The 13,013-nt window shown below is 46.8% G+C and overlaps 1 protein-coding gene and 1 long non-coding RNA gene across 7 annotated transcripts in view; one reads left to right on the top strand and one right to left on the bottom strand.

Annotated features, from left to right (window-relative positions):
* The window catches only part of LOC133281141 (uncharacterized), a 35,281-nt gene extending 31,280 nt beyond the window's left edge, over positions 1 to 4,001 (bottom strand). Inside the window, exon 1 of one of the 2 annotated variants that reach the window (XM_061476361.1) lies at positions 3,634 to 4,001. The gene's annotated coding sequence lies outside the window, so the exon portion shown is untranslated. Of the gene's footprint in view, positions 1 to 3,326; positions 3,451 to 3,633 lie in introns of those variants that run through there. The other variant, XM_061476362.1, reaches the window with a different exon arrangement.
* The window catches only part of LOC133281144 (uncharacterized), a 16,488-nt gene continuing 7,091 nt past the window's right edge, over positions 3,617 to 13,013 (top strand). The window contains exons 1-4 of one of the 5 annotated variants that reach the window (XR_009747399.1): positions 3,617 to 3,758; positions 5,160 to 5,246; positions 5,372 to 6,182; positions 6,404 to 7,447. This is a non-coding gene — a long non-coding RNA (uncharacterized LOC133281144). Of the gene's footprint in view, positions 3,759 to 4,406; positions 6,183 to 6,403; positions 7,448 to 7,541; positions 7,914 to 12,142; positions 12,213 to 13,013 lie in introns of those variants that run through there. The other 4 variants (XR_009747398.1, XR_009747396.1, XR_009747397.1 and 1 more) reach the window with 4 other exon arrangements.

Below are 13,013 nucleotides of genomic sequence, written 5' to 3'. Positions count from 1 at the left end.
GAACCTTTCATAAGTATCAGTACACCACAGCCAAAGGACAAACCTTCTTTGTATGTCAAATACTCTTTCCCACACAAACCCTAACTCCAACACATGCTTCTTGACAAAGACACAAATGCAGCTGACCTAAACCCAGTCTTGGCTAAACTGAGTTCTCCCAAATCACTCAAGAGTTAAGCTGGGCTACTGAGCACATCAAGGCAGCTATTCTCACACACCTGCTGCAGTGGGAAGGTGAAAAAAATACACTAGCTTCCATCAAGATTTAAGCTAAGGTATGCTTGTGACAATTCCTGTGTCCCCAGCCTCTTCAGCTTGCCAATAGAGTTCCATCCTCTGCCCTTATTCCCAGTCCAACAGTGCCCTTTCTTTTTCGGCTGTATAGGCACGTGTGTGGTCTCACAATGCACCAGAGCAGGTAACAGATGTGGATGAGAACAGGTAGGCATGACGGCTTCTTTCAACAGCAGTGCCAGCTCGAGAGGATTTGTGCAACCACAGCCTGTTTATCCAAGCATAGAAACATAGGAACTCAATGTATGACTCCCTCTTGCATCCAATCCTGCACAGGAATGGAGCTGCTCCTGAAAGAGGTAGTCCCTCTCCATGTTACTCATGCCCAGTGGCATGCTACCCTTCTGCATCAGACCTAGCACTATCTGGCCACCAAGCAGGCTGATCCAACTTCCAGATCACAGTTTTTGTTTAAGGAAGTGGGTTAATTTTCAGTTGGAGCAGTGATTGAATTGATCTGAGGCCACTTGGTCACTAGATCCGATCCAAGGGAAGCAGCAGGAGCCTGCAGTCAGGACTGGATGAGAACTGATTGTTCCTTCAGCAGCAGCCTGTAGTTACACTGGATTAGCCATCACCTGAAGCTGTACTCCAAGCAACGCAAGTTATTCAGTTACATTTCTCAGAAAGCCCTGTCTGAGCACAGACACCATAAACAGGCACAGTTAGCTGCTGCTCTAAATCATACCAGTGCCCCTATGACTACAGCTCTTCCCAGAAGCAAGAGGTTAGCACAGGCAACAACTGTAAGCTGGTGGTACAAGGGGCCACCTTTTTGCTGGAATGTGTCATCCTGGCAGCAACAGGCTCTCTGATCTAGCACAAAAATTTGTAGCAAGACTTTGTGGTTAGGAACCAGGCTGGAAAGACTGAGATAAGAAATTAGCGAGGGTAATCAGCCATTGGAATAATTTACCTGGGGAACCAGTGCAGTCTATCACTTCGTATCTTGAAATCAAGACTGGGTACTTTTCAATAGAATTTTGGATTCGATGCAGTGATAACCAGCTGGGAATGTAAATACCTGACAGGGGTCAGAATAAGGCATCTGTCCCCAAATGGCTGATACTATGAACATCAACTGCTCATCTCTCAGAAAAGGGAAACAATTTCCCTCTGTACAGCCCAAGTGCCTAAATGATAGAGTGCAACTATACTTGCACTAAAGTCACTTCTAAGTACTTCATTAAAAGATACAACAGGAGTTCAGCGGGGAGCTGCAAAGCTGAAAGGAATCACAGAATTTACCAGGCATGACTACAGAAATAAACTAGCTATGTATAACTTAGCTACACAGTAACCAAGCAGCCAACATCAAACTGGAAAGATACCAGATGACAGAAAGCATGGTAAGCCTTAGAATCAAATATTCTTGGAAAAAAGTCTGATTCTGATTATGAATTTCAAACCCCTTGCAGGCTATTTCTTAAACTTTGTCTGGGATAACCATGGAGAGTGAATGTAATTTGCATGAATACAAACTAATTAAATATAACAGCCCACTTTAAACCAGACTCCAGAGTAGAATATGTTAAACAAAAAAAAAAAAAAAAAAATTTTGGCTCTAGCTCTAGAAAGCACTTGAAACAAGTGAACTGTAAGATTAAGAGTCAATAGAACAAGATTAAGAATGCCTATCTAAAGTTAACAGGATGAAATAATAAAGAAAAAAGGTCCCAGGGAAGAGAGTCTTCCCAGCAAAATCTCTCAGGTTGCACAAGAGGTTCCCAGAGGAAGTATTTGGGTTCCACTATTTCACACAGCAGGAACAAGGGGCTTCAGCAAGAGCACCAGCCTCAAGCCTGGCTGACTGTTGTCACTTGCAATTACATTGTATAACCTCACAGATTTGATAAGATGGCTCTGCTACTATACATGCAGCTCAGTGCTACCCTCAACTGAGAGCTGGCAAAATACAGAAGCCAGCTGAGCTGTTCCCAGTATTAACAATAACCAAGAATTAAGAAGAACTCAGATTTGGTACAACTTCATGTCCGATTTGCAGATGCCTCCTCCTCACCCAATTCAGTCTGAAATCTGGGTCACCCATTCATTATTCCTCCAAACCAAGCCACCTCCCTCCTATGCAGCCCTTTAAAAGGATCTCTGCCCTTATCCAAGCCATCTCCAAGAAGCCATTTAAGGTACGAGAAACTCCAAAGCACCATGGAATCAGGTCACAAAACTTTTAACATGCTACAGATGTGGTTTGGTCAGAGGACCAGGCACACAGCTCAAGGAGAAGCCAACAGCATCCCCATCCAGCAGCTCCAGACTTGGCCAAGTCTGCAAGAAGTCAATACAGTTTAGTCGAGCTCAGATCGCCTTCCCTGGCTCTGTATTCCCTACCAGGTTTGATCCAGGTCTTATCCAACCTCTAGGAATAGAGGAAGCACCAAGCGCTAGGATGACACGGGTGCTGGGGGTAGATGGGTCAGGCCAGAACCGTGAGAGCTCAGAAGTCCCTGCAGCATGTTGTTTGGAGTCCTGAGGTTGCCACCAGAGCTGCTGCAGTGGCAAGGCTCCGAAGAGGCTGCAGGACGGAGATGGGAAGCTAGTACCTCTCCTTTTCGTTCTCCTCCCTTCCCTCCGCGACAGGCCATAAAAGTCACAAGGCGCCAGCCAGCAGAGCAAGGAAGAAAACAACACGGTGTCCAGAGTTCAAGCTCTGCGCCGGGACTCCCGGAGCTGAACCCCCAGCAAGCACCGTAGGACCTCGCTCCGGCGTGGGAGGCACCATTTCTGCCAGGCTGCTGGCAGCTGCGCCTGGGACCGGGCCTGTGCGTCGGGCCCTACCTGCTGCCGGCAACAGGAGGAGCGGGGCGGGGAACGGGCGCTGCCGTCCCGCACAGGCCTCCTCGAAAGCTGCCCCCCCCGCCCCCGCCGCCTGCCCGGGGCCGGCAGGAGACGCCCCCACCCCCCCGCCCCCCGTTCCCCCTCCGGAGGCACTGGCCCACCGGAGCTCACGCAGCGCCCCGCCGGCGGGAGCGGCTCTCCGGGACCCGACGGCGGCCCTCCAGGGGCACCCACACCTGTGCGCCGCGGGCCCGGCCCCGCAGAGGAGCGCAGCAGGCCCGCCGCGGGTGGGGCGAGAGCTCACGTCCCCGGAGATCCCTCCGCCCAGTCCCCCTCGGGTCCTAAAATGGTGGGCAGCCCTCCCATCCGCTCCCCGAGCCTGCCCGCCGCTCCGGCTCGGGGGGGGAGCAGCCGCTCCTCCGGCCCGGCCCGAGCTCCGCGGGGATCCGGCGCCAGGCCCGCGCCTCACCCCGCCTCTCCCGGGAACACGGCAGCGCCGCTCCCGCCGGGCCGCGCCGCGCCGCCCCCGCCGGCCGCGCTTACCTGCGCCGGGCTCACATCGCCGTGCCGGGGCTAGCGCTGCTCGCCCTGGCGCCGCTGCCTCCTCCGCCGCCCCCCCTCGTCCTCAGCAGCCGGCCGCAGTCTCCCCGCCGCCCGCGGGGCCGCAGGTATGTCATGAGTGCCGAGGCTCCCAGGTGAGCCGGGCACACCTACAGGAAGGCAGGCGGGCCGCCCTGATTGGCGTGCGGGGCGAGCCCGGCCGGCAGCGAGCCGCGCTCCGACGGCGCGGGGCAGGGCGAAGCCGCCGCCGACGGAGGGCCAGAGCGGGACGCGACGGTGGCTCCGACCCCTTGTTCGCGGCCTCTGTCCACGGCTGGGCGCAGCCCTTCGCGCCCTCTGCAAGCCTCACTGCAAGGTGTTTAGGTAACTTTCCTTTTTCAAAATTAACTAATTAATTTATATATTTACGTTTAATTGCAACGGGGACAATAACTGTGCCTCCCCTGGGCATGGGGAATAGAGCGCTTACCCCTTGGTTGCTTTGCCTCCAGGGTGAAAGCAGAGCGGGTACACCTGACCTACTGATCCCAGGTCCCCGGACTGGCTCCAGAAAAAGAAGAGTTTTTCTTTCGTTTTCTTGTTTGTTTTTGTTGCTGTTGGGTTTGGTTTGGTTTTGTTGGTGTTTTTTTTTTTTTTTTTTTTGGTGGGGGTTTGTTTTTTTTTTTTCTTTTTTTGGTGGGGGTTTGGTTTTGTTTTTTTTTTGGGGGGGGGGGGGGGGGGAGAGAGGAAGGGGGAGGGTTTGAATGGTTTTGTTTGATTGGTTGTTGTTCTTTCTCTTTACCTGAGTCTCTTGTATTACTGCTCCTTAAGGTCACTCCTTAACTTTGCATGCCTGTACCCTCCTGGTTTGTATTCCCTCCCAACGGGCAGTAGGGGTTTTAAAGAAAAGTGCCTGGCATTGGGAGAGTTGTCCCTTTGCCACACGTGGCAGGGCTTGGAGATCCCAAGATCACACCTGAGATCTGTCAAATAAATGTAAATAGATTTAACACCTGGATTCGGAAGGATCTAAGTAGGATGTGGGTAGAAAAACTCCGTATTAAAACCTGAACACACAGCTACCGTTCTCAGGCATCCTATCTCTCCTAGGTACACAGGTCAATATCCTGAGGAGCCCTGTCTGCATCAAAGCTTTCTCTGGTTGCTGTGCTTAGATGTGGACTGAAAAGGGCCCAGCATATCAGTTCCCTATAAGGGAAATTCTGTCCCTGTCTGCCAGTTTGACTGTAGCAATAGGGTCCATAGGGAGACTTCCGTCACGTGTGATTGTGGAACAGAGCATGGCAAAGAAAGGCATACATAAAGGGAAAAAAAATGGGAGGACAAGTAGATGAAAGACAACGTGTGTTTGGGAGTAGCAGGAAAAGGGAAACCTTGACACAGTTGATTATTGTGCTCATTTAAAAAAAAAAAGGGGGAAAGCTCAGAAGTTTTGGGGTTTTCATTCCATGCCAAATAAACAGAGTAGGTTGCTTCATTGTCCGCTGCCTCAATTTTGTTTTTTTCAGCATAGATTCCTGGATTTGCTTAAAGGAATACAGCATTTATGTGAGAATGCACTTTACCACAGTATATATATTTGCAAAGATTGCAAGGTGGGCAAAGAATTATGCAGACAGGTGACTGAGGAAGGCATTATCTATATTACATTCTCTTTCTCCTCAGATTGATAATCTGGTGTCACCTCTGCCGAGCCTTTTTCTCCTAATCATGTAATGAGGCTTGCAGGTGTGTATCCTCCAGGACATGCTCTGAAGAGTTCAGCAGAAGAGGAGAGGAGCTGGAACCAGCCACTGGAGAAGCCCTGTAGTCCACACCCATGCAGCCCTCAACCTGTCCTTCCCTGCATAATCTCTGGGGGGTCTCCCAGGCAGGAAAACTTCCCCAAGAAGCAGCACAGTGAAAGCCCTACCCAGCCACCAGCACAGTTGTACTCATGCTTGCTGCTGCTTTCTGATTCAATTAATGCTTTCATTCATTTATGTGCATGGATTATTTCATCATAGCGGATCAGCTAATGCAGTTGAGATTCCTGTTCCACATCATTGTGTTTACTGTCAGCAGAGAGGAAAGGGATGCTTCAAATTCCCGCAAGTCAAGAGACTGGGGAAATCAGCTCTGGATCATGTCTCTTTTGAGTTGGTGCTCAAAACCTCTGGGACATTACATAAACAGGCGATGCCTCTTCCTATTGCATTTTCTAAGTTCCTAGCAGCAGGCTGGAGTTGGGCATCCTGACTAGAAAATGGCACCTCTGTCATTCAGAAAAGGACATCTCATTGTCTAAGAAGGGCTTAACCTTTACCCTCCCTTTGGCACCTCCAGCAGCTGCAGAGGCAATTTTCTATTTGCTTTTATGAATCATATCCTGAGGTACCTTGCTTTCCCTGTCTGTTGCATAGGAAGTTTGAATGCTTAACTTTTCTTTTTATATTACATAGGGTGAAGAAGTGCCTGAAGTCATAATGTGCAGCTCTCAGTATCACAATAGCTAAATCCTTCTGTGGGCCAAGATCTTTTTCCCTAACTGGGTGGGAGCTGGACTCCTATCTTCTGTGTGGACCCATGCAAAATTACTGCAGAGGTGTCCCACATGGGTTGGGCTGCATTGTCTGCTCTCTCAGCCCACCAAATGGCAAGTTGCACCAACTGAGTACCTGGCATGTCGCTTTGTATCCAAGGAAACATATTCCAGTGAGACCTGGCAGTACCAGGAGCAGGGTGCTGTACCCTGATGTTCTCCTTCTTGCAGTGCCCCTGTACTGACTGAGCACACTGCAACCTCAGTGGGCTGAGAGGCAGTTCAGACACTAACCTCCCACTCAGACATCATCCTGGTAAGCATCATGTCCAGCTCAAGTCCTGCCTTTTCCCATCCTCACCACTCCATAGCACACATTATTCTGGGTTTAACTCGTACTGTATGCAAAGAATGTGGTTGTAAATGGAAAAAGCCAGACAGACAAGACAAAATCTGGCAGGTTTTAGTAACACTTAGGTAAGATGCTGACATATCAGAAGTATTGGGGGGGGTGCTTGTAAGGGGAAAGGAATCTGAAGTTCTTCCTAAAATTAGCTAAAATCATTTGCTTGAGCCTGCACTCCTTGGAAAAACAAATAACTTCCCTGGGCATATTTAGTAGCTATACCTTACTCCAAACAGATGCAAACCTGTGTATATGGCAAGAAAAAACATCGTAAGAATGGCAAGAAACACAATGCTGAGTTTGGAAGCTGAACCAAAGTTAAGTTTATACAAGCAGCAAGTGAAACACCCATCCCCAGTGAGTCAGGTCCTGGCTGTTTCCTTCATTTCCTCCAAGGCTTGCTGTGAACACCCAGCAGTAACAGTCCTTCTGAAATTCAGTCATCTCCTTTCCTGCCCCTTATTTATAGCTTGCTCTCAGCAGTTAGCAGAGTCCCAGTATGCAGCACTGCATTTTCACAGGCTCTTCTCCAGCACACTGAGAGAAGTGCAGGCTCTCCCAGACCTCAGCTCAGCTTTGGTAGCACAGGTCCCATTTCCTGTTGGATTTGTAAGTGCTAGCGCCTGTTGAGTGACAGCAGATGCTGGAATAAAGGAGGGGACAAAATGGCAGATTGCACAGTTCACCAGTGTTTTTTGGTTTTATCTTGAATACAGCTATATTGAAAGTGGTTTTATGTTCCTCTAACTGTCCCTTTGGGTTCAGTCTCTTAGGGCAGAGGATACAGTGGAATATTAAGGTGTGTCAGTGTGTAAACCGTTTCTCAGAGATATGAGTTTGAACCTGCTGATTCAGGCTAAGGTGTATCCTTACCATAAGGTGCATGCTCTGATTTTCCCCCTTGACAGCAGCTAAGAAAGAGCAGTATTTTTAGCTTTTGCTTCTTTCTTTACTTAACAGTAGTTCTTCATTTGTGGAAGTGAGCTTGGGCCTGTCATAGTCTGGGAATCTGCTTCAGTGACAGTTGTGGATGCAGCTGTGAACTCCTGTTGCTGTCTGGCATTTATCCCAGGGCATTCAGGAGACCATGGACTTCACATAGGCAAGTACTGTTTTCTGGAAACTTTCCTGAAACTTGTTACAGCATATATCCAGGGATAGGTGGCTATGACAGAAAGGATTAGGAAAATGAAGAACTGGGAAAGTCCTTCAGGTAATATGGCTAGAGCTGCTTTCCTATGTGAAACTAGTTATAAGCCCACATTCATACAACATAATCTGAGTTAATAATAGTAGCTCTAAGACAAAAATACATATTGTCAAAGAGCACATACATGCTGAGAGGAGCAGTTATAGACTGAAATGGGCTTTCTCTCCTGGGAATTCCAACTAGTCTGCAGTGACCTAGACACTTTCTGTTTGCTCTTACAGAATAAAACCAGGAGAAAAATAATTCACTTAAATTATATATCTTTATAATCCTTATTCAACCTCATCCTTTTTTTTATTTTTTTTTCCATACAAAAAGCAGCAGGGACTCTGTCCAAATGGATACCTATTTGCCACGGAGTGATAGTTTTACCTCATGATGAACTATGTGCCAGTTACTATGAAGATCTACATTGGTAGGATGGATTAAAAATAAATGGCCCATTTAGTGTGTTGTACAAATTTCTCCCAAAATAATAGCAGTGGTCTTGCCTGATGTGCAAATAGGGCCATTGTCCTAAATGGGTTGCTTGCTAAACCCCACTTCCTTACAGGTGCTGCCAGGAAAATATAAACAACAAATGGATGAGACTTCAGACTGACAGCTAGAGACAAAGGCTGCTGTCAGAGGCATAAGGGTAAGGGCTTGTCTGGAGAGTCCCTGCCTGTCAGCCACATAAGATGCAAAAGTGTATTTTGTTTGCATACAGTCATTTAGCCTGATGCTGCCCAACAGTTCCCTTGATTATAAGCTACTTCCTGTTTTAAAAGGCAAGAAACTAGTTCTTTCTTTGAAGATGAGTGCTTGGTCGAGGCTTTTGAGTTTTCCCAGTTACAACCACAGCTCTTTCACTGAAATCTGGACTGTTGTCAAGGGAAATGACTGCTCATGCCAGGGCTTCAGAAAGGTATGGGCTTCACAGCGCAGATGCTGGTTTCCTTGACCTTCCCTGATTTTGGTTGAATTGGAGCCAGGAATGGCAAGTCTCCAATAGCAAAAGCAGGCAAAATAGCCTCACATGTTACAAATATTGTTAGCTGAGCAGGAGGCAGGACAAACTAATGTGAATGGCTCACAGCATTAGGTACAAACCAAAGAAAGAAGAAAAAATCCACACAACATAGCTTCTGCACAGGATTTCATATGATCAGCTACAGCAAAACACAACCTAAAACTTCAGATTTATTGCCTTACATGCTATTTGAAAAGACAGAAGGAAACAGCTTAAAGCTAAAGTCCCGTTCAATATTGCATCCTTTTTTTTTCCCAAGATTAATAAAATAATGGACTTCTTGTAAAAGCAGGAAGCTTCTTAGACTAAATTAAATATATAGCACATTTTTTTGAAATTATAGCTTCTTTTTATTCTTTGGGGGAAAAAAGGACCTATAACTAAATGGGGTATATTCTCTGAAGCCGCTGCCCAGCCTTTAAAGATTACATACTGCAGTCTAAGTTTCTACATTGCTAGAAAGATTTTCCTCAGCCAAAGTTGCAAAAGTTAACATTTGATATACCTAATGCAATAGGACATCACATTCCTTCCTGTTGAATGTATGGCTTTTCAAGCCCTATTCCGACCTGATTAATATGTGGACATCTATATGGGAGTGTCCCTGCAGCTAAATAACATGAGCTTGAGAAACAATTTTTTCCAAAATGTAGAGCTTGAAGTAGTGCAGGGAAAAGATGGTTAATGACCAAGAACAGCCATGACAGCATTCCTTGGTACTTTACACTGAATGTTGGTGTACATGTCTTTTACTGAGTAAGACTATTGCAGTAATTTCTGGTGTGTTGTCCACACACATCAGGAGGTCCATGGGTTACCTGAAGAGGATCTACAAAAGGGAACTAAGAAAGACAAAGGCAATATCTGTGAACAAGGATCCTAAAAAAAACCCAACAGATGAAAAAATGGTGCTATATATTATTAAGGTGCCTCCAAAAGGACTAAAGCACATTATGGAGAAAAACAATTTGTACTGGGGAATGAGTAGTCAGACAAGGAGAAAGAGAGGAAAGCTTTTAATGGGCTTTGCCTCTACTCTGTCATCAAAAGTGTTAATTCCTGTTAATCCAGAACACACAACATTGGTCTCGCTATCCAGAAATACCACAAACAACTTCTGAAAAATCTTAACGAAAGTCAGTTATGCAAACATTTCCAAACAGCTGTTCTTTTACACCAATTGACACAGGAAATTTCTAGCTCAGTTACAGTTTTAAGGAAATCTTTTGGCTTACGCTTCCTCCTCACTGAGATGCTCTATGCAAAGGATATTCTGGTTATTGCTTGTTCCTGGCAGGTGCCTCTCACAGGCTGAAATCCTCTGTTGTATCTCCCAGGGAGGCTTTAGGAGGCAGCTCTTGGTTTCCTGCAGCGCTCTCAATTTCTGTGTGTGTGATTCTGCAAGAGGAAAAAGCTATTTTTTCCCCAAATCCTGTGTTGATCTCCAGTACGCTTGGCCTTCAGAGATCTGCAAGAACAGCTGAGAACATTGCAGGCTGCAGTGCAGGGGAGTAGCAGCTTCCTGAGGATACTGCAAAGTCTGGTCCAGACAGTGAGGCTGCAGCTGCCTGACTGCGATCCAGTTCTTAAAAGCCCCATCTTGGTTATTGCCTTCCCTGAATAGGAGACTAATTTGCTAACAGCTTTGCTCTTATGTGCTTTTTTTTCCACGGCTCTGGCTACATGGCTGTAATTCATAGCCTGGACACTTCAAAGGTGTAATTTCCTCTTTTTACTCCTGCAGTACTCTTGATCTATGTCTAAGAATCACGTTCTCCCTGCAGACTGGCAGGATGGATGGCCTGTGAACTTGGCCTCTTGGGATGGAAGAAACCAGTGGAGATCAGCATCAGCAAACAGGCAAAAGGGAATTTGTCAGTGTCATGTCCAGCTGTCCTTCCTGCATGGTGGCAGCAGAGGGGCAGAGAGGGCAACTGTGCAGAAGTTAACTGCTTGAATTAGGCACAGCTAATTCGTTGTGCAGACCTGAATGAAAGTCCTGATGTCTTGGTGCAGTAAATTGTTTCCCAGCCCACTTCATACACGTGTCTCTCACATACACATGCAGTAAATGCTGGATTGGAGTCTCTTACCAGCCTTGCCCTTTACCTGGACTTCACACACTGATGTTTCTCCTCCTTCCTTAGAAGTAAGAAAAGGCCTATACAGAGAAGATCTGTGACAGTGGCTATTTTTCCATTTTCTCTTACTCCAGCACCCTTTGAGAAGCCTAGGAAAAGACTGGTGGGACTCTTAAGATACTCCCACTCCTTTTGCCAAGGCAAGAACTTGCCAAGGCAAGCCTTTGTACTATTCTCATATATGGCTTTCATGGCAATAACATAAGTTGGGGGGTATGTGACATTCAAAGCCCTCTGTGGTCAGCCCTGCTGACCACAAATAAATCAATTTGCTATCAGAACAACTAGGAAATTTCATTCCTTCTTTCTGCTCTCTTCAGATTCAGGTAGGACAGCTGTCCTGTGGTTGTTTCTTCAGGCTTTCTGTGCAACTGTGAGCTACAGAAATAAATCACTGTAAGGGACAGGTGGAATACAAAGTCACACCACTGCAAGCAATCTTACTGTAGTACGGAGCTGCTCAAACACTGAACTATAGTTAGGACCTCAGCATGGAGAGCAAAAATGAAAGCAGAAGTATGCTGCCTCCAAGGGGCTTGCCAAATAATCTTCTGGTTCAACCTGAAAGGGAGGATCTTGCTGCGTAGGAGCTGGATACAGAAAGCACTGCACATGCCCATGTGCAGCTTTTCACCCTTGCAGGCAGCTGCAGCACCTCGGTGTGTGCAGTGCAGGTGGGAGAATGACATTCTAAAGTCTTCCCCTGTGCTTCAAACAGCAGCGCTGCCTCTGCCACAACCCCGTTCCTGCCCATCCATGCTCACTCGGAAACCACTGTGCTGGGAAGCTACTTCTTCCTAGCTGAGATCCTCTTACGATAATGTCCGTGTGTTGTTGCTTGTGGTATAGGTCAGTAGTAATGACTCAGACCAGCCCTTCACTTTCCTTCCTCTTGTTGGCTAGACACAAAATCCAGCCCACAGACAAATTAATCTGTCCCATGCACCAATAAAGATGATTCCCTGTTAATTAACAAATTGCACACAAAAGTCCCTGGCTTGTATTAACAGACTCTTGAGTGCCTGTGAAATCAAGCACTTAAAAGTTCAGGAACTCTGCATTCTCCCTGCAACCTTGACATAGGGTTTGTGGGTTTTGTTTTGACTATTTTGGTGGATATAATTACATATAATAGTGTAACTTCTAATGAAATAAACGAAGTAATTTTTCATCAGCTTATTTTTTTTTTTTTTTTTTGTAGGGGAGGACAAACAAAGCTGAAATGTGCCTTGCTCCACATTCTGTGTCTTCGCATGCGAGGAGTCCTTGAGGTGGAGATCTCCAAGCCTTTATATGTAATAACGTAGTGCCCCCTGTTGGGAAGCTGTTCCTGACTGTCTCCCGGCTGTGTTCAGGTGAGATGCCATTAACACAAATACTAGACTGTTTCACGTGATCCTGTACACCGATGAAGTCTGTATAGCATCAAACCAATAGGTTTAAAAACACACCTTTTCCTCCCTCAGATATTTTTTGTTGGGCTCGGACAAGCAGTTGCACTGGGTGCCTATTAAAGCTTTCTGTGAGAGTGTTCAAGAAAGATCTACTGGTTTATTATAGTTTCAGCTTTTTCAAAGCAAAATCTCTGTGATTTCAGCCACAGGAGACGAGAGCCCCTCATTCAGCTCAAGGCATAGAAGTCAAACTGGCTCACATCAGCAGGGAGATGCATGGGGCTGCAGACTGGTTGTTTACTCTGGATCTGTGGTGGTTTCTGTAGCCCAAAGAAACAGTCCTCAGTCTTTCCCTAGACAGAGAGAGGTTGTCAGGCACAGGAAGCAAATCCTACCACCTGGGATACCCTCTCCTGTAGTGCAACAATTATTTCTCCCATTCCTGACAGCAACAGGAGAAACCTCTTTTCTATGGATTTTACCTGATCCCTCTTCTTCCCCTACACTGCAGAAGCAGGGCCAAGGTTGGCCCTTTTATCTCCCACCCATCCTGCCACCCTCATCACGCAGTCCTAACCATACCCTCACCCTACTACAAAAATTGCAGTGAGATTAATGCTATGGTTCTCCACTTGCGTGGTGTTGGCCCAGGATAACATCCCTTGTCAGGGTCTACCT

Source organism: Pezoporus flaviventris, unplaced genomic scaffold (assembly GCF_033815535.1).
Source record: "Pezoporus flaviventris isolate CSIRO_AGI_PZ_B2104156 unplaced genomic scaffold, CSIRO_AGI_Pfla_v1 ptg000096l, whole genome shotgun sequence".
Classification (NCBI taxonomy): Eukaryota; Metazoa; Chordata; class Aves; order Psittaciformes; family Psittacidae; genus Pezoporus; species Pezoporus flaviventris.
Note: the sequence above shows the minus strand (reverse complement) of the source record. Positions and strands in the feature narration are given on the sequence as shown.